The sequence below is a fragment of the Protopterus annectens genome, chromosome 3.part0 (genome assembly GCF_019279795.1).
Source record: "Protopterus annectens isolate FY-2018-M chromosome 3.part0, PAN1.0, whole genome shotgun sequence".
In the NCBI taxonomy this organism is placed as follows: Eukaryota; Metazoa; Chordata; order Ceratodontiformes; family Protopteridae; genus Protopterus; species Protopterus annectens.
The window spans coordinates 1,234,893,257-1,234,913,331 of NC_056731.1; positions in this window are offsets into that span (position 1 = coordinate 1,234,893,257).

Here is a 20,075-nt window from a genome sequence, read left to right on the forward strand (position 1 = left end):
TACTGCCTTGAGTTTTGGCACCTTGAGGACTACTGCATATTCTGGTGCAGCTAGTATTTGGTGGACATTTCCTGTTGTCCCACATAGCTGTCAGTTGTCTGCTGCTATCACAGTAGCCCACCCCATTCCCTTGCATACATACAGCAATACCACCAGGGCTTTATTGTGGCTGGTACATGCTGGTATAGCATACTGGCACCTCTGCTGCCCTGTTTCTTTAAAAAAAAACTTTCTTTTTTAAAGGTGTTCTTCTTTAAGAATACCATTTGCGTCAGGACACACAGATGCAGAAGGCAATGTGCGACTCATCTTTTACATCCTCCTGGTCCGAGTGTACAAAATTTGAATTGCTGAAGACATTTGGGTTGTAGACCATGACTGGACAAGTGAGTGGTAGGTGTCTGTGTGTGTGTGTGTGTGTGTGTGTGTGTGTGTGTGTGTGTGTGTGTGTGTGTGTGTGTGTGTTTAAGTTTTTAAGATGAGTGTGTGTGTGCATGTATGCAAGAAATAGGTAGGCAGGTGTGTGTGTGTGTGTGTGTGTGTGTGTGTGTGTGTGTGTGTGTGTGTGTGTGTGTGTGTGTGTGTGTGTGTGTGTGTGCATGTTTAAGAAGTAGGTAGGTCTGTGTGTGTGTTTGTGTATAAGAAGTAGGTAAGTCTGTGTGTTTGTTTGTGTGTGTGTATGTGTGAGTGAGTGAGTGAGTGAGTGAGTGAGTGAGTGAGTGAGTGAGTGAGTGAAATGGCCAGATTTTTGCAGAATGTCAAGAGTTTAGTCACACGTCTGTCATCTGTTTCTCATAAAACTGTTTTTCTGGCAATCCCTGGCAAATCATTGAGGATTAAGACAGCAAATAATAGTAGACATTTGATCTTTAGACTTCATATCCTTCAGACAGGTCATACTAATGCAAAACTTGTTTTTCTATCAACTTTCTAAGTTTGTAAGAGCAATATTTAAAAGGTGTCCCTATTTTTGGACATTTACCCCCCCCCCCCCACATTATGTGTGTCTTTGTTCATATTTCTTGCTCTAAAAGGTTGAGAGGTACAGGGAAGTCTCTAAGAGGGAGGTAGGGGTGTATGTCTGTGTAATACCTCTCAACTGTACAGATTTTCACAGAATGTCGATTTTTGCCTTAGATTTTTGGTCTGCTCCTCGTAAAAAAAAAATATTTTTTTTTTTTTGGAGAAATCAAAGGGATGATCTAAGGGTTAAAGTTACTAACTAATGGCATGCATGGCATGCATTTGAGTTTAGTTTCAGACTTCATATCTTTTAGAAAATGCATTCTAACACACATCCTGTTATTCTAGAAACTTTCTGAATTTATAAGGGCAATATTTAAAATGTGTCCCTTGTTTTGGGCCTTTATCCCCCCATTATGACAGGCTTTGCCCAGACTTGTGCTAAGAGGTTGAGAGGTATGGTGTGTGTGTGTGTGTGTGTGTGTGTGTGTGTGTGTGTGTGTGTGTGTGTGTGTGTGTGTGTGTGTGTGCGTGCATGCGTGTGTGCGTGCGTGCATGTTCATGTGTGTGTGTGTGTGTGTGTGTGTGTGTGTGTGTGTGTGTGTGCGTGCATGTGTGTGTGTGTGTGTGTGTGTGTAAAAGATAGGTAGCATACTCCTCAACTGCCCAAGTTTTTGCAAAATGTCCAGATTTTTGCCTCATATTTTTGTTTTTCCTCATAAAAAGATTGAAGTTGCTAAATAATGACATATATTTAAGGTTTAGACTTCATATCCTTTAGAAAAATGCATACTAACACAAATCTTGTTATTCTAGCAATTTTCTAAGTTTATGAGAAAAATATTTATAATCTGTTCCTATTTATTTTAGACTTTGCCCAGATATCTTGCATTAAAGATTGAGGTGTGTGTGTAAGATGCCCTAGTTAGGGTTAGCAGATGGTTAGTAATTTGCTTAGGCTCAAGCCCTGTACCTTAGCTACAGGAAACAAGAGCTGAATCCTCTACCCAAATATGCAACTGTTTTGCTTAGCAAATGGTATCACTGTTGTGTGGTTAGAGCTTTAAAGTAGTGTTAGTAGCACAGCAGGTAGCTTACTTTTGTTTTGATGCAGAAGGTTGTGCGTTCTATCCCACAGCATGTTGATGGATTGCTGATACTGTGTTGGATTTCAAGAGGGTGGGGTGCTGCAGTCCTGAGTATGTCCTCCTTTGGATAAGATGCCTCGTAACCATGAACCTGTTTAAGTTTGCCATCCATTCCCTATTGCAATATTACCAGCTTATCATTTTTAATGTAACATAGGCAATTTATTCTTCAGGGGCAGCAGGCAATGAATTTGTAGATGAAATACTTAAATATAAAGGATTTTGCTAGCAGTGACCTTATCTTTAGTTACAGTCAGATCTCTTTAATGTGGAATTATTCAGATAACTTTTATTTCTGCAGAGACTGGGCATATTGACAGATAGGGTCTATATTATTTCCTCGAAGAGGTGTTCCATCGAACGCCTGTTCATCAACCCTAAATCCATGAACTTTCAAAATATCAAACCTCCACATGAGCGGTTTCTTTCCCTTGGAAAGAAATTACTTGCCGTACAAACACCAACAAATAACCACAAACACTACCAATGTGGGGGGGCACACACCCCTAACTAAATATACCAACTCCAAGGTTGTACTACATTGGAGAAAATGGTAACGTGATGAGGATTGTCAAGAGATTTCTTTAGAAACCATGACAGTTGAACCAGCCAAATAATTCAAAAATCTTTAATGCGATGCGAAACTCTCTTTAAACACACAATTAATTAATTAATTAATTAATTAATTAATTAATTAATTAATCAGGCGAAAGCGCTTGTTTTATTGTGTGTTTAAAGAGAGTTTTGCATCACATTAAAGATTTTTGGATTATTTGGCTGGTTCAACTGTCGTGGTTTCTAAGGATTTCTTGGATTTACTGTTCTTTTGATTTTACAAGAGATTTCTTTCCCAAGGAAAGAAATAATTTATGTGGACATTCAATGTTTTCAAATTTCAAATTTCGCTTTTTCAAGTTTGATAAAGAAGCGTTTGATAGAATGCCTCCGAGGAAATAATAGGAATCCAACTTATATTGGTGGGTTGTAATGACAGAAGTTTTGAGTGACTTTTTATTGTTGAAATGTTCTGAATTAGGCAGTTTTGGCATTATTGGTTCATATGTTTTGTTTCTTTGATTACTGTCTATAAATTTAAAACACGCTCTAACAATTGGTGTTATATTATACCAGGGATATCATTTAATTATTATATATTATAATTTAATACAATCAGAAATGTGAATCAAAGAAATTTTGCATGATCCTAATAATGTGTGCAATGGGTCTATGATTTGAAAACAGCCCAAAGGTAAACTGGCCAGATGCATTTTCTTTGAATGTCGGTTTCAATGCTGTTTCAAAGAGTGTGAGTTTCAAAGTCAAGGATGTTTTAATTCTAAGTCTATTTTCATTTTGAGACTGTATTCCTTTGTTTAGCAAACATCTATCAGTATTTGTACTAGAAAATTTTAAATAAAGTTTTAAATTAAATCCAAATATCGGTGATCATTGTAGAAGTAAAGCAGAAAGCAGTATGCGCACTGATAGTTTTGAACAGTGTTTATGGCAACTGGAGAGAAATAGCTAAATAAAGGGACATTGGGATGGCTGTGTGTGAGGGGGCTGAGGGGGGTTGACCCAAATGCAGCATATGCATACCACCACCTGTTTGTTTACAAAAAAGCACTGAATACCATAGACATGCTACTACAGTCTAGGACTCCATTCATTTGTTGTTAAGAAGAGTGATTTACCTTGTGCCTGCAGCAGTTGTGAGGAGGGCTGTCTCGGTCAGATGCATGCAGTACACAGCCTATCCATGGTAAAGTACAGGTAGTGTGATGTGTGTGGCATCCTTTTTTTACTGTGTATGTGAGTCAGAGTGAGGTGTCAGTCCCTGGCTCACTAGGATGTCAGTGTATGTGCTATGTATTGCCTCTTTGCCAAGGCCAGGGCATACTGGGCATGCCTATGTCTGCCTACAGGGACAAGCTGAGGAGGTTCTTCCTCCGAATCCCCCTGTGCCTGTGGGGACCTTGGCAATGGTGGGGGACACTGTCCCCCTTCCCTGTGCTGTTCCAGCCACACCTGTTTCTGCAGGATCATATTGTGGAGCATGGCAGATACAATGAACATGTGTGCACATGTGGCTGGACAGTTCTGCAGGGCTGCATCAAATATCACAGGAACACTTCAACCAATATGATAAACACAAACAAAACCAAAATACTGGTGATGGCATGAGGAACGAAACAGTAACCAAACTTCAAAACTTCTTTAGCCTATACCTTACTTTCTCCGCTTTCATCTTACGACTTCTTCAGAACTAAAAACAGCACATAAAAACTTCTCTATGTATATATACTTGCTCATTAGCTCTTCATTACATCACACCATTAACCAATTTCCATTTAAAGTACCTCAGTGAAATTTAAAATACAACATCATGAAACCTTAAAAAACATTATTTATTTACATAATTTTCTATATTTCAAAAAACATTTAATATTAATAACTTCATTCAGTCCTGGTGTTTTATCTACCTGAAGTTGAAACTGCCACCAGGTTTCTCTCTCTTTTAAAAAATTCTTAAAATCCCCTCCCCTTGCATCTAGATTAGCTATTTCTAAGACTGAAAAAAGGATTTTTTTTGTATGCTCCACACTCAATTGTGTGCCTATATAGTGCTTTTTTGATCTCCATTCTTAATATTATAATAATGCTCTCTCACCCTTTCATATAACGATCTAGTAGTCATTCCCACATAAAAACTAGAACACCCACTGCATAAACAAGCATATACCACCCATGTTGTTTTACAGGTGGCATGCCCTTGTATTTTTATAGTACTTGGATAACTTAATATATTAATAAATGGACCTTCTAATATATATCTGCAATACTTGCAGCATCCATATTTGTACATACCTTGCTTTTTCTGGGTATATAGAAGATTTGGTGTATACGTGGTGTAATCCCTTTTAAAAGTACAGTTTTGTACCTACCATAAATGTAGATGTTCGAGGATCTCCATTGCTGCAGTCCTGACAAATGGGAACTCCGCTGCCCACCATCGGCCCGAATACCAAAGGGCTAGAACCGGCGTCGGTCACGGGCGCCTGAGACTGAAGTAAGTACTTGTCAGTACAAATGCGCATGACCGACGCCATAACCTCAGTCTTTCTTGCCTCAGACGTCAGAATGCAAAAAAGAAAACACCACCCAAAAAACCCCAATCTAAAAAGAAAAAGGGGAAGGAGGAAAATAGGACTGCAGCAATGGAGATCCTCGAACATCTACATTTATGGTAGGTACAAACTGTACTATGTTCGTCTCCCATTGCTGCAGTCCTGACAAATGGGTAGAATCCCAGAGCAACGGAAAAAGGGGGCTGGCCAACTAAATAGCAGGAGGAGCTGCAGACATGCCCTGTAAGACTGCAGTGGCAAACCCAGCCCTAGACCTAGAATAAAGAGGCAAATGATAATGCTTTGTAAAGGTATGTACAGAACTCCAAGTAGCTGCCTCTAGAATGTCTTTAGTAGCTACCCCTCTCAAAAGCAGTAGAGGTGGCCGTAGCCCTAGTAGAATGAGGCCTGATCCCAACTGGAACCTCCTTACCATGATGAGAGTAACAAAAGCAATACAATGGCCGATCCACTTGGAAATAGTTTGTTTCGAGACAGCTTTCCCACTTGAAGCCACAGCAAATGAAACAAATAACTGTTGAGATCTCCGAACTCATTGGTTCTGAACAAATAATACCGTAACTGCCTATGCACATCCAAAGAATGCAAAACTCTTTCCCCTTCATTTTGGGGGTTAGCATAAAAAGTAGGCAAATGTATAGATTGGTTCAATGCCACAGTAGAAACTACCTTAGGCAGAAAAGTAGGATTAGTACGCAAGGAAACTCTGTCCTGGTGAAAAATCAGAAAAGGTTCCACTGCCATGAGAGCCTGTAATTCAGATACCCTTCTAGCAGAAGTAACAGCCAATAAAAAAGCAGTCTTCCAGGACAACAACTTCAATTCAGCTGTAGCTGCAGGTTCAAAAGGAGGCAGAGTCAGCTTTTCCAAAACAAAATTAAGATCCCAGGCAGGAGTAGGAGCCCTTCGTGGGGGTGTTATATTCTTTGCCCCTCTAAGAAACTGTTTAAGCAAAGGATGTGAAAATAAAGGAGGATCACCATCATAGTGAGCAGAAATAGCTGCAGCATGCACTTTTATAGAAGAGAAGGACAAACCCTTGTCCAGTAACATAGTCAAATATTGCAAAGTACAACTCAAATTAGGCAACGTGACATCAAGGCCTTTAGCTGAACTCCAAAGAAAAAATCTCTTCCATTTATCAGCATAAACTTTTCGAGTACTAGAACGCCTGGCCTCCAAAAGGACATCCAAAACTTGTTGAGGGAGCTGAAGGCCCTCATCCTCTAAAACTGAATGCGCCAGGCTGTCAGGTGTAGGGATTGCACCCTGACATTGAGAAAATGATTGTTTTCTTGAGACAATAAGTGAGGAATCCATGGTAATGGCCAAGGTGTCCCGTGAATTAGGCTCCTCAGCAGAGGGTACCAATGTTGATGAGGCCAATCCGGCGCTATAAGGATCATGCAATGTTTGTCCCTCCTGACTTTCAACAGGACCTTTGGAAGAAGAGGCAGAGGAGGAAAGGCATACATGTGAAGGTTGCTCCAACTGAAGGATAGTGCATCTATTTTCCAGGCTTTCGGATGAAACAGCCTTGTGCAAAACAGAGGTAGTTGGGAATTCAGAGGAGAAGCGAACAGATCTATGTCTGGAGTTCCCCAAGCCATGGTCAACTGACGAAATACCTGAGGGTCCAACTTCCATTCGTGAGGATCCACCATCTGTCTGCTCAGAACATCTGCTAACGAATTTTGTGCTCCTGGCAGAAACTGTGCTCGAAGAGTGATGTGCAGATCCAAAGCAGTTTCCCATAACAGCATTGCTTGTCTGCAAAGAGGGTAAGAATGAGTTTACCCCTGCTTGTTGATGTACCACATGACAGTTGTGTTGTCTGTTTGAATCAACACCAGTCCCGGTCGAAGTAGATCCTTGAATGCTTTCAATGCAAATTGAACTGCCAGCATCTCCTTCATGTTGATATGCAAGTGAAGCAGCTCCGGGGCCAAAGGTCTTGAATCCATTTTCCTTTGAAATGAGCTCCCCAGGCTGACTCCGAGGCGTCTGTCGTTAATATCTGACTTGCCTCCGGTTGGGTCACAGAGAGTCCCTTGTTTAGGTGACATTCCTGAGCCCACCACACAAATTCTTTCTGAATGCAAGGTAGAATCCGAATGACAGTATCCAAATCGTGGCTGTGTTGAGTCCAAACGCTTTTGAGATACCACTGTAGCTTCCTCATATGCAGTTTGGCATTGGGAAGTACTAGAATGCAAGATGCCATGAACCCCAAGGCTTGAAGGACTGTCCTTGCAGTCAGCCTGGACATTACGGATAGCTGTTGGAAGTATAGGTGAAGATTTCTTTGTTTGTCCGGGGTAAGAGATGCCATCTTAGTAGCTGTATTCAGTCTCACACCCAGAAAACACATCTCCTGTGAGGGTACTAGACTGGACTTTATTTCGTTCACAGAATACCCTAGGCATCTGAAAACTGTCATCACATACTGCAGATGTCGAAGAAGTTCGTGCTTGCCCTGAGCCAGTATCAAACAATCGTCCAGATAAGGATAAATTTGAATTCCCCTTAGCCTGAGAAAAGCTATTACTGGAGCCAGGACTTTGTGAATACCCTGGGCAGTAGATAAGCCAAAGGGCAATGCAGAGAACTGATAATGCAAATTCCCAGTCCGAAACCTCAGGAATTTCCTGCAACTGGGCCTGATAGGAATGTGAAGATAGGCCTCCTTGAGATCCAAAGTCACCATCCAGTGATCTCTGCCTAGCATAGGCAACAGCTGCTGCAGTGTCAACATCTTGAATTTCGGAATTTCCAGAAAGGTGTTTAGAATGGATAAATCCAGAATGGGCCTCCAAGTATTTCCTTCTTTGGCACTAAGAAAAGACGGAATAAAACCCGTGCCTCTGTCCACAGAAGGAACTGCCTGTATTGCTCCCAACCGAGCAGAGAAAAAATCTGTGCCTGCTTCCAGTCTTTGCTGATGAGGCACATCCGGCATACCTTTGAAAGGAGGGAATGTGTGAAAATAAAACTTGTAGCCTCGAGTTATAATGTCCAATACCCATTTGTCCTGGGTAACCAAATGCCAATTCCCTTTGAAAAGTCCCAGTTTTCCTCCTAGAGGAGCTGCCAGCAAAGCAGAGTCCGGCAGCTGAAGACACAGGTCATTGGGACTGCTTCGAAAGGACTGACCCCTGCCCACCCCAGCAGAAGGGGTAAAAGAATTCAAAGGCCTAGAAGCAACAGGGCCCTGAGAGGAAGCCCTACCTCTACCATGCCTCGACCTGCCCCTAGAATGAAAATCCAAAGAGGGAAAAGACCATCCCCTAGCAGGCCAATTCCTACTGAACTTAGGGGGCTGAACCTGTAAGAAGTCCTTTACCGTCTGCATAGACTTAGCTTTTTCCTCCATTTTTTTCAAAACTGATTCCACTGGAGGGCCAAAAAGAACATCAGATTGCAAAGGAGCATCCATAATGCGAGCCTTAACATGCTCTGACAAGGACTGATCTCTAAGCCAGGCATGTCTGAACAACAGAACTAGTAGCAGCCACCCTGGAAGAAGCTTGTAAAGCATCAAAACCACACTGCAAAGAATGCTTACCAACCTGGTCTGAAGCATGCACTAAATCCTGAAGCTCCTTACAGTCAACACCTTCAGACAAAGCATCCACTTTACATTTCAATTGACTTAGCAAATAATTCTGATACCTGAGCATATGAAATTGACAATTTAAAGCTCTCATAGCCAAAGTAGAAGAGGTATACAGTTTTTTACCCCACCTATCCAGGGCCCTAGCATCCTTGTCCAGAGGAACCGGATTCTTAACCACAGAAGCCTTAACACCTTTGGGGCCTTGAGAAATAGTTTCTGGATCAGCCCTAGGACTCTTATACAAGTACTTGTGTGCTTCCGGAACCCTGTAGTATCTATCTGGTTTAACTGGGGCAGGGGGCAGAGAATCTGGGTTAAGGACAGCCTCAGAAAATACATCCTGAACAACATCCAGTACAGGGGGAATAGCCAAAGGCCTGTGCTGAGGTAAAAACAAGAATTCTCTCAGCCTTTTACGAGAATCAGAATAATCCTGGCCATCCCACTGGAAATGTTCCCTCATGGAATGCAAAGTTTCAGAGAAAGAAAAATCTTCTGGAGGGGACGCAGAGGGAGTAACGTCCTCAGCCTCCGAATCAGAATAGGGAGGGAAATCCTGAAGCTCTTCCACAGAGGAATCTGACTCATTGGAAGACTGAACCAGACCCTCCAACTCTGTGTCTATCCTGGGCCTCTTCACAGGGGGGGGCATGGAACCCCTAATTAAAGTAATCAAATCTTCAGCCATCTTTAACATGTGCTTCCTAGGAGCTGGACCCTGGGGATTAGCACCAGCAGGGATAGACTTAGATTTAGAATGGCCTTTGCCTTGAGAAGGAGGAGGTCTAACTACCCTATGAGGGGAGGAAGCCACTGACAACAAAGAAGCACCCTCAGCCTGGCCTAACACAGGAGAAGCCACTACCTGCAGTAACAAAGGCTCCCCTAGACACACTGGTAAACTGTCAGAAGGAGCCACTGAAGCAGTCAGCGGTTCCACAGAACCGACGTCCGGAGTGGATGCCTCATCCTGTTTGGACCGCAAAGACTTATCTTTGCGCTTCTTAGAAGAACCAGTCGTCGGAGAATCCGACGGCATGTTATAATTACAACGTTTACCAAACACCAGCCTAGCACAGTCCAACCGACGTTTAATAGTACGCTTGTTAAAAGTAGCACAAAAGCGACACCCAACAACGTCGTGCTCAGGCCCTAAACAAGGAATGCAGAGTGAATGGTAATCCCTATGAGGAATCTGTTTCCCACAAGAAATACAGTTATTAACTTTTTCTGACATCCGGCAATACCGAGGCAAGAAAAAGACAAAAAATGTTCCCAACAGGGTACTTAGCCAACTTGGTATCCGGTCTGAAACTCGAAAATCGACAGTTCCAGAACGCCGAACGGCACTTGCAAAAACTGCTTCTGCTGAGGACCATGTGGCAAGAAAGACTGAGGTTATGGCGTCGGTCATGCGCATTTGTACTGACAAGTACTTACGTCAGTCTCAGGTGCCCGTGACCGACGCCAGTTCTAGCCCTTTGGTATTCGGGCCGATGGTGGGCAGCGGAGTACCCATTTGTCAGGACTGCAGCAATGGGAGACGACGAACATCAGTTATTTCAAATTATAATTATTAATATAAACAAAACTGGGTTTACTACCTACAACCTCAAACAAGTATTTATTCCCTTCTAATATCTTCCTGTTATTTTCTATTATTGTCCTAATTTCTTTACTGTCAACTGACATTTCCAAATTACAAGTTACTCTATGATGTTGTTCATCCCTCCCCAGCTATTACATTATTTCTAAATGCTACCTTTAATATAGGGGGTATCTCTCATATATTTTGCTATAAATTTCATCTGCTAATTTACTAAGTTTGTATATTGTTCTGGTTGATTTTTTTCAACCAGGCTGGCTTAAAATTGCTAGCACTGTTAAAAGACAACAATAAAAAAATAATGGACACTTTAAGAGCTGATATTATGAAATTTGATATACTCAAAGCATGTTTTAACCCAACCCTGCTAAATATATTGAAAGTGTTTGAAGGCATCTATGAGACTGAAATTAGAGCTGTATTAGCAAAAAGTAAATGTTATAAATATTTTAATATGACAACTGATGAAAGAAAGTGTTTGATGGAAATAAAAAATAATCAGAAACTCAGAATAATGAAAAGTGACAAGGGAGGGAGATTAGTAGTAATGAATAGTGACCAATATGTTAACAGTATGTTGAACATGTTAAGCAACACAGAAGAATATTAACAGATTAGTTTAGTGTAATACAAAAAAGATCCAAAGAAATGCATGTTTTTTTATATGACAATCTTATGAATAAGGATTAAACTTTGATATTTATAATTTTTGTTAGATAGAAAAACATATCATTACGACCTTGTTTGGAATACCAAAAATCCACAAGGACCAAAAAAAATGCCCCTTTTTGACCCATAGTCTCTTCTTCAAACTATATTACTGAAGGAATTCTCTTAGTGTTAGATGCTGTTTTAAATCCTGTAACACAAAGACTTAAATCATAAATTAAAGATTTGTGGGACTTCTTGGATAAACTGAGAATCTTTCTCACTAGTTTTGATTTTAAGAGTGACAAACATATTCCCCAGGATTCAGCAAGCTTTGCATGGTGTGCAGGAATAGTGCAAGAGCTGCTGCACTCAATATGGCCGGCAAGTGATCCAGGAACGAGCTCCCGGGACTTGCACAAGTGCTCCTGCACTATTCCTGCACAGACACAGCTCCTGTATGCTAATTACCCCATTTGCTGGAGAAAAACATGCAAATGAGGTGAATTAATGATCCAGGCAGGCATCTGTGCAGGAATAGTGTAACTGCAGAACAGAAATGTATTCGGTTATTAACCGAATACATTTCTGTAAATTACAAAACGGAGGCATGACAGCTTCAAAGAAAGCATGTATTCAATGTAGTAGGCATGCCAATGGCCAGATATATGGCCATTGGCATAGGAAATAGTTGCAAAATTATAAAAAATAACTTTTACTTTTTGGGGGGCGATTTCGGCCATTTAAGCTTAGGGCAGCGGTGCGTAAATGGGATCAGCCCGAAAAAAATAACATAAAGTTGGAAATAAGCTTTTAAACCAAAATCAGCATTCTGCCATAATAGTCAATGGCATGCATAAGACAACAATGGCATGGAATAGTGGTTGCTAAGGGGGAAGGCTGAGTGTCAGTTTTATAACCATGCATTAGCACTCGGTTTTATACAAATGAGGGGACTAATACTAAATCACAGATTTCCCCTCAGTGTTAGCTTGCACACAACCGTCTAGGTTCAGCAACACCATGGTATAAGCATAAGAGGTAGATGACCTCATAAGGGGGAGTGGCATGCATGCTGTAAGCTTATTGGAGCTCTGTGGCCTGTGTTTGCCCTTAGCTAAGCACAGCTAAGGAAGGGGGCATGTCTGAGGCTGCCTAGCAGTGTTTTGCCTAAATGGGTGTGCACGACACGCAGAGGGTTTTAAACAAAAAAAAAAAAAACAGGAAATAGCAGTGCTGTTCACATGTGAGCACTGGGTATGTGCAGTGCACCTCAGGGCTTTAATGGGAAGGCAATGGCAAGGGAAAACAGCAATAGGAAGGCAATCAAGAAGAACTAGCATAGCTGGCAGATGAAGTGCATCAGAATCAGCCAGTTATGCAGGCAGCAGCCCACCCAGAACTCTACTATAAACTATGCAAGCACCTTTCACTCTAGTTTTTCCCACAAACCCTACACAACCGGTGTAGAGGCTGCTGTCTCTCTCATACATCAATATGTGGAAGAGGCTGAGCGTGGTGAGGATGAGAATGCTGATGTCCAACCCACAGTGAGGAGAAGGAGAAGAGTGTACAGACCCAGGGTAACCTAACAGGGGCAACATGAGCTGAAGATAGTGGAGCGCTATAAGGTGGACAGGGACCTCCTACAACAAATTGCTGAGCTGTGCTGGCCATGACTCACATACAGAACCAACAGAGGGGAATCCAACTCAATGGATACCAAGGTATGTGTAGGCTTAAGAATACTAGCCACTGGTACCTTCCAAAGGCCAACTGGGTATATCACGGGGATCTCACAGTCATCAACATCCAGGGTACTCCACCAATTCCTGGATGCCATGTCAGCACATGCTGGTGAACACATATAGTTCCTCAACACCTGTGAGGTGTTGACCAGCAATATGCGTCTCTTCTGCCAAATAGCAGAATACGCTGAGGTAGTGGGTGCTATAGACTGCACGCACATACACATCAAAGATCCACCTGGTGAGCAGGGTAGGGTCTACATAAATCGCAAGGGCTTACCCTCCATCAACTGCCAGGTTATGTGTGATGTCCAGGGCATTATCATGAATGTGTGTGCTGGTAGCCCTAGAAGCTTTCACGACTCCCACATTTGGCATTTGACACTGCTGTACCAGAGATTTGCCAGTGGGGACATCCCATATGGCCACACAGTGGGAGATGATGGTTACCACTGGAGGCGTGGATGATGACACCCATCAGAAATGCACACACACCCAAACAAGAACTCCATAATGAGGCACACGCACAAACCAGAATCATAATAGAACATGTTTTTGGGATGCTCAAGTCATGGTTCTGGTGCCTGGACATATCTAGTGGAGCCTTGCGGTGCTGTCCAGCTAGATATACACAAATTTTCATTGTATGTGCCATGCTACACAATTTGATCCTGTGGAAACAGCTGCAGCAGGAACAGCACGAGGAAGGGCCACACAGCCACCCACCATTGCCAAGGCCAGCACAGGCACAGAGTGACTCGAAGGAGGAACAACCTGAGCCTGCAAATGTAGGCAGAAGGAGACATGACCAGTATGCCCAGGCTTTGGCAAAGAGGCCTTGCATAGCACATACACTGACATGGTAGGAACCCAGGGAATAACACCTCTCTCTGACTCATGCATGCAGTAAAAGAGATGCCAAACATGACACTTCCTGTGTTTTACCATGTATAGGGAGTGTACTATGCGCATCCAACATAGTCAGCCCTCCAGCACCATCCTCAATACTGGAACAGCCACAAGGTAAGTCACTCTTCCTATCAATTGCTGAATGGAGTAGTATGTTCTGCTAGTTGTATCTGTGGTGTGGATGTGAGCATGCAAGGGAAAAGGGTGGCTGAATGGGATGGCAGCAGATAGTGGACACCTATATGGGCAGCATGAAATCCATAACAAATACTGCTGTCAACAAAGTAGGCAGCACTAGACAATGTGACAAATACTACTGCAGCACATGTGGTGACCCAAATGTGTGTCCATAGGACACACACATGCATGTCAGTGAAGCTCACATACCCAACAACAGCCTCAGCCAGAAGTACAGGTGTAGATGACCATAAAGAAAGGCTGTGCTAAGGCTTCCAGTTGATGGCAATGGAGAACAGTCCCCCTCCCAACCTACAAAGACAGACTCCAACAGGTCAGGCAGTTGTATATTAGCTCTGAAGGGTAAGAAGTCTCAGACTGAAATATAGGGCAATAAAACCTAAGATCTGTACTCTACTGTTATGCCTCTAGTCTACATCATCGGTCAGAATACAAAACGAAATGGAAGCCAACAGAGTACCTGAAATACCAGTACAGTCATAGCAAATGTTTACAGTTGTAAGGTGTTCCCCCCAACAAACCTTTGTAGAAATGCAGTAACATGTACATGTGGGTTTAATAACAGTGGAGCACAGATTACCTGAGCTGGCCCAGTTTACATGATAGATTGTTGCATGTGTACAGTATGCAGGGGTCTGTGTATTAGGTTGTTTTGTGTTGTATATTATGTGGAAGTGATCAGCATGTAGGCATGGAGGGTTGTGTCTTGGTGGCCTATGGCCAGTACTGTTGATGACAGGGCCATGTTCTTTCAACTGCAGTGCCAACTACAATGCATCCCAGCAAGACCCAATTCAGCAGTCATCCATACTAACTGTATAGCTGTCAATATCTGTCACCATCTGAAAGATCGGCATGCCATGAATGTGGGCCCAGACATACACACAGTACACAGGAGAAAGTACCCTAGACAGAGTACATAAAATGTAACTGTCAACTGCACACAACTTTGGAATTGTACATACAGGTTAGCAGCACATTAGTTGTCTGTGTAGTATGGAATACTAATGTAGACTGGCCAATCACTGGCAGACCACAAAAGGCACAGTTATGAAGTAATAAGAGACTGCCTATGTCCCTGCACAAGGTAGCATAAGGAGAATGTCCCAGGTATATATGTGAATCAGCTGTAAGAAGCTTCCATATCACACATGCACTCAGCTCACCCCACCATCAGCCACAGGTTTATCACTGATCATATCCCTGCTGTTGGGAATGAGTACAGTACAACCCCCACTTCTGTATGGGAATAACCACAGAATTCAGCATGCTGAAGAGGTGTCCCATGCAGGTGTGCCCCTAGCTGTAAGCAGCATCCTGCTAGCATTCAGAACAATGGATTGATATGGACAGGAACTATTGCCATTAACACCTTGCACACTTACCTTGTCACCCCAGGGGAATCCAGTGGTTCACAGCCCGGGATTGTAGGAGAGACAGAATGCACTGGCCTGCTACAGATGGCCTGCATCACTACCAAATGCCTTACAGTCCTCTGTCAAAAGCCTGTGCCTCACCCATACTGCCAATGTATGTTATCTCATGGGGTCTCAACTAACCACTTAACACAGTCCACAGAGCACAAATGCAAGGCCATGTTGACAAATCCCAGTAGCATGCCCACCATGTCCAACTGCATGAACTGTGGACCGACTCCTAAATACCACTGGGATGAAAGGACAACTATAGGGATACTTCTCAGATATTGCCCGCATAATGTTAGGAAGAGGATAGAATAACATAGTGGGGGTGTAGAAGCATGGACACCATGGAGCGTGTGAAGTCTGAAACTCTGTGTGCCCATACTACCCTGGCCTGCAAACTCACTAATGGGTGGCTATAAACCTGTTTGTAAACCACAATGTGAAGGGGAACTGACCAGATATATGAGCCCTGCCTCTGGGTAACCTGGGTGAATCTGCACAGCTGAGAGATATGGTCACAGCAGGATATGGTCATTCTGTTATGTCGACAGATGTACAAGCAGGGGATCCTCATCCACCACAGTACCATGGTGTTGGACCATTTACGCAAACCCATCAGCAAGTGTCTGCAGCTACCCCTCCAGAATGGCATGAGTGTGCAAGAATATGTAGGCTGCCGACCCCAATACTGGTCACAGCTTCATTCATTAATAACTGTGAGCAAATATGAATATCTGTCAGTAGATGATGACATAATACATCACTGTGTAAAACAGTACATATGTCTGAATATCTCTGCTAACACCAACCATGTAACACAAGCAGCACAGACACAATAGTTACAGTATTCCACTATCTTTCACCCATTGTGACTCCATATTGTCAACCTATCTACAGATATCCTGCAGAAGCAGGTTGCTAGCTGTAGGTGTAGAACACAAAGTCCTGGACTGGAGTAAAACCTACCTGGAATGGATTCACAGACTCAATACAGAAGGTCATACTGGGCATGCTACTACACTTAGAGAAATGAAGCCCATGTCAGACAACAACAGTGGACTATACATATCTGTCAGTCGCAGGTGTCTGTTCACATACACCACATTGCACACCATTCATGCTTTGCACACACATTGGATAAGAAAACTCACACATATCCAAGGCCAACACACTATAATAGGTCAAAAATACACACACACAGATCTGAGGAAGAGAGAGACAGACAGTAACAGAGAGATTTCCATCATGAGGCCTGTCCCACCCACCACGCATCCAGTTGACCAATATCACATGATGTGCCGATGTCAATCACTGTAGACATTTGCTTTTGGTAGCCCTCAGGCCTACAGTGTCTGTGGTGCTTGTGATAACTGTGTAACATGATAGTACAAATCAGTATTCATCTAGCATTTGTATATCCAGTCCTGTCAATTGTAAAATTGTGTGTGACTGAGTGTTGTGTGTGTGTGTGTTTCCAGAGGAATGGTTTATGGCCCATTCACACACACACACACACTGCACTTCCCATTGCCCATGTTAACACTCATGCTGATGTCAATCACCTTGAAATAACCCTCTGACCAAGTCTCAGCCCTATAAGCTCCGTGGCACTTGTGATAACTGCATAATGCTGTAATATAACATACAAGTTAGGTAAGAGTTCTAATCCCAGACATGGAAACTGTGTGTGTGTGTGTGTGTGTGTGTGTGTGTGTGTGTGTGTGTGTGTGTGTGTGTGTGTGTGTGTGTGTGTGTGTGTGTGTGTGTGTGTGTGTGTAGAGATTAATGATTTTGAGGCCATTCACAGACACTACGCCTCCCATTGCCCTACATTAGCAAGCCTGCTGATATCAGACACTTTGGACAAGGGCCAACTCTATAAGCTCTGTGGCACATGCAATAATTGTGTAATGCTATAGTGTAACATACTGGTTAGGTAGGAGCTCTAATCCCAGACATGGCAACTGTGAAACCATGTGTGTGTGTGTGTGTGTGTGTGTGTGTGTGTGTGTGTGTATGTGTGTGTGTAGAGATTAAAGATTTTGAGGTCATTCACAGACACTAACCCTCCCATTGCCATACTTTACAAGCCTGCTGATGTCAGACTCCTTGAAATACCCCTCTGGAGAATGGCCAGCTCTATGGTGCATGCGATAACTGTGTAATGCTACAGTATAATATACTAGTTGAGTTGAAGTTGTAATCCCAGACATGAAAACTGTGTGTGTGTGTGTGTGTGTGTGTGTGTGTGTGTGTGTGTGTGTGTGTGTGTGTGTGTGTGTGTGTGCGTGTGTGTGCGTGTGTGTGTGTGTGTGTGTGTGTGTGTGTGTGTGTGTGTGTGTGTGTGTGTGTGTGAGAGCGTGTGTGTGTGAGAGCGTGTGTGTGTCCTTGATAATACCTGATATTATGGACGTTCACATTTACTACTTTCCCCTTACCCCTCTTTTAGCACTGCTGCTGATGTTAGTCATCTTCAAAGATACCTGTGAAGATGCCTCCAATATGTAAGCTCCATGGTGCGTACCATAAATGTGGAACAATGTAGTAGCAGTAACTACACAGGTATGGGTTTGAATCTCATCTTTGGCAAATGATTGTGTGTGTACCTCAAAGATTTTGGCCCCATTTACACCCAGTTCATGTCTCAGAGCCTGACTTTAACACCATTGCAGATATCATCCATCTTAGAAGTACCTGTTGCCAACCCTAAACCATGTTAGGTCAGTGGTGCATGTGGTAAATGCGTAACTTAATTATCTGTAAAGATTGTTTGATAGAAGTTTGAACATCACCCCTGGTAAATCTGTGTTTAGGATAGAATTATCTTTGGGATCTCTCACCCACTACATCATCCAATGCCAGTATTTACATGGGCTGGTGATGTTCCTCACCTTAGAAGTACCTTGGGACAACATCCATCCTATAAGCTCCATGGGGTGTGCAATAAATGTTGTATACTATAGTAGTAATGCATATCATAGGTAGGGGGTTGAATCTCAACACTGGCATGTGTGTCTGTCATCAGTATCCTGTGGGGAGGTTGCTGTGATTGTGTAATAACAGGCTCCATTGTGTGGTGGGTTTGCTAAATTATTATGTTGAGGACCTAGTATATGCCACAATGTCAACCTTACAAGGACAACAGATATCAAACACCAGAGAGGCTGGTGTAGACAATCCATAGCCCTTCATGTGACATTATGGATTAGTGAACAATATAGACATCCATTCTATTCCTCAGAGAACACTCTCCACCCATGTCTCATACACAAACACACTTGGCTAGGCAATAACCACTATATTGTTAGTTCCATACATATTGCCTCACAGATAGTAACCATGGTGTGATTGCAGTGGACTACATGCCGATTGACCACAACAGTGCCACTGACATCAGAAAGTACTGTGATGTGTTTCATCTCCCAAGTGTGTGTTATCCAACATGTAAAAGAACATGCTTACAGTGGCCCTTTTGCTGTGCTCCCCACTGGATGCCTGCAATAACTGTAGAGTCTGCAAATGTAACCCACAAAGGGAATAGCATGCCTTATACACATGCCCTGTATGGACAGACGCCACTAACTCCAATGAATGCCTGTATCATGCTGTCAATGTACGTGCAAGCACGCCCTCAGTTTCATAGCCAGGTCTAACCAAATGAGGTTAGGAATGCTACATCAGAAGATAACAATCTGTCCATGCAACATGCCCCAGAGACCTCAACTACACTTCCACATGTCAAGGAACATGCATGTGGGACATGTGCACAACTCAGACACTGTCCATGTTATGGAATATAGATCACATACATGGGAAGCAGTGCACATCACTGGCCACCTAAAATAGTAACCCAGATGAGTGGAGGGTGAATACAATACCCACCTGTGGGGATCACTCCAGGTACTACACCCCTGAGCCACACTGGAGACTATTGTCATGTGTCCTGATGCCAAGGTATTCCCTTTGCCTAGCCTTCACAGCCTTCAGGCCCATTCACCTACTACACATCTGTGAAGCAATGAACCTATGCATCTCAGTACTAGCAAGTAAATGTGTGTGTGTGTGTGTGTGTGTGTGTGTGTGTGTGTGTGTGTGTGTGTGTGTGTGTGTGTGTGTGTGTGTGTGTGTGTGTGGAGATTAATGATTTTGAAGCCATTCACACTCACTACACCTCCCATTGCTCTACTTTAGCATGCCTGCTGATGCCATTCACCTTGAAATAACCCTCTGGCCATATTTCAGCCATATAAGCTCAGTGGCATGTGTGATAACTGCGTAATACTGCAGTATAACACACTAGTTAGGTAGGAGTTCTAATTCTGATTCTGCTGACTGTGATAATCTGTGTGTTTCCCTGAGAGAGAGTGTGTGTGTGTGTGTGTGTGTGTGTGTGTGTGTGTGTGTGTGTGTGTGTGTGTGTGTGTGTGTGTGTGTGTGTGTGTGTGTGTGTGTGTGTGTGTGTGTGTGTGTGTGTGTGTGTGTCTTCGTTGACACCTGCTTTTGTGGACATTCACACTTACTACACTTCCCTTACCCCTCCTTTAGCACTGTTGCTGATGTTACTCACCTTCAAAGATACCTTTGGACAACTCTCCAACATGTAAGCTCTGTGGCACGTGCAATAACTGTGTACCACTGTAATAGCAATACAGAATCAGGTAGGGGT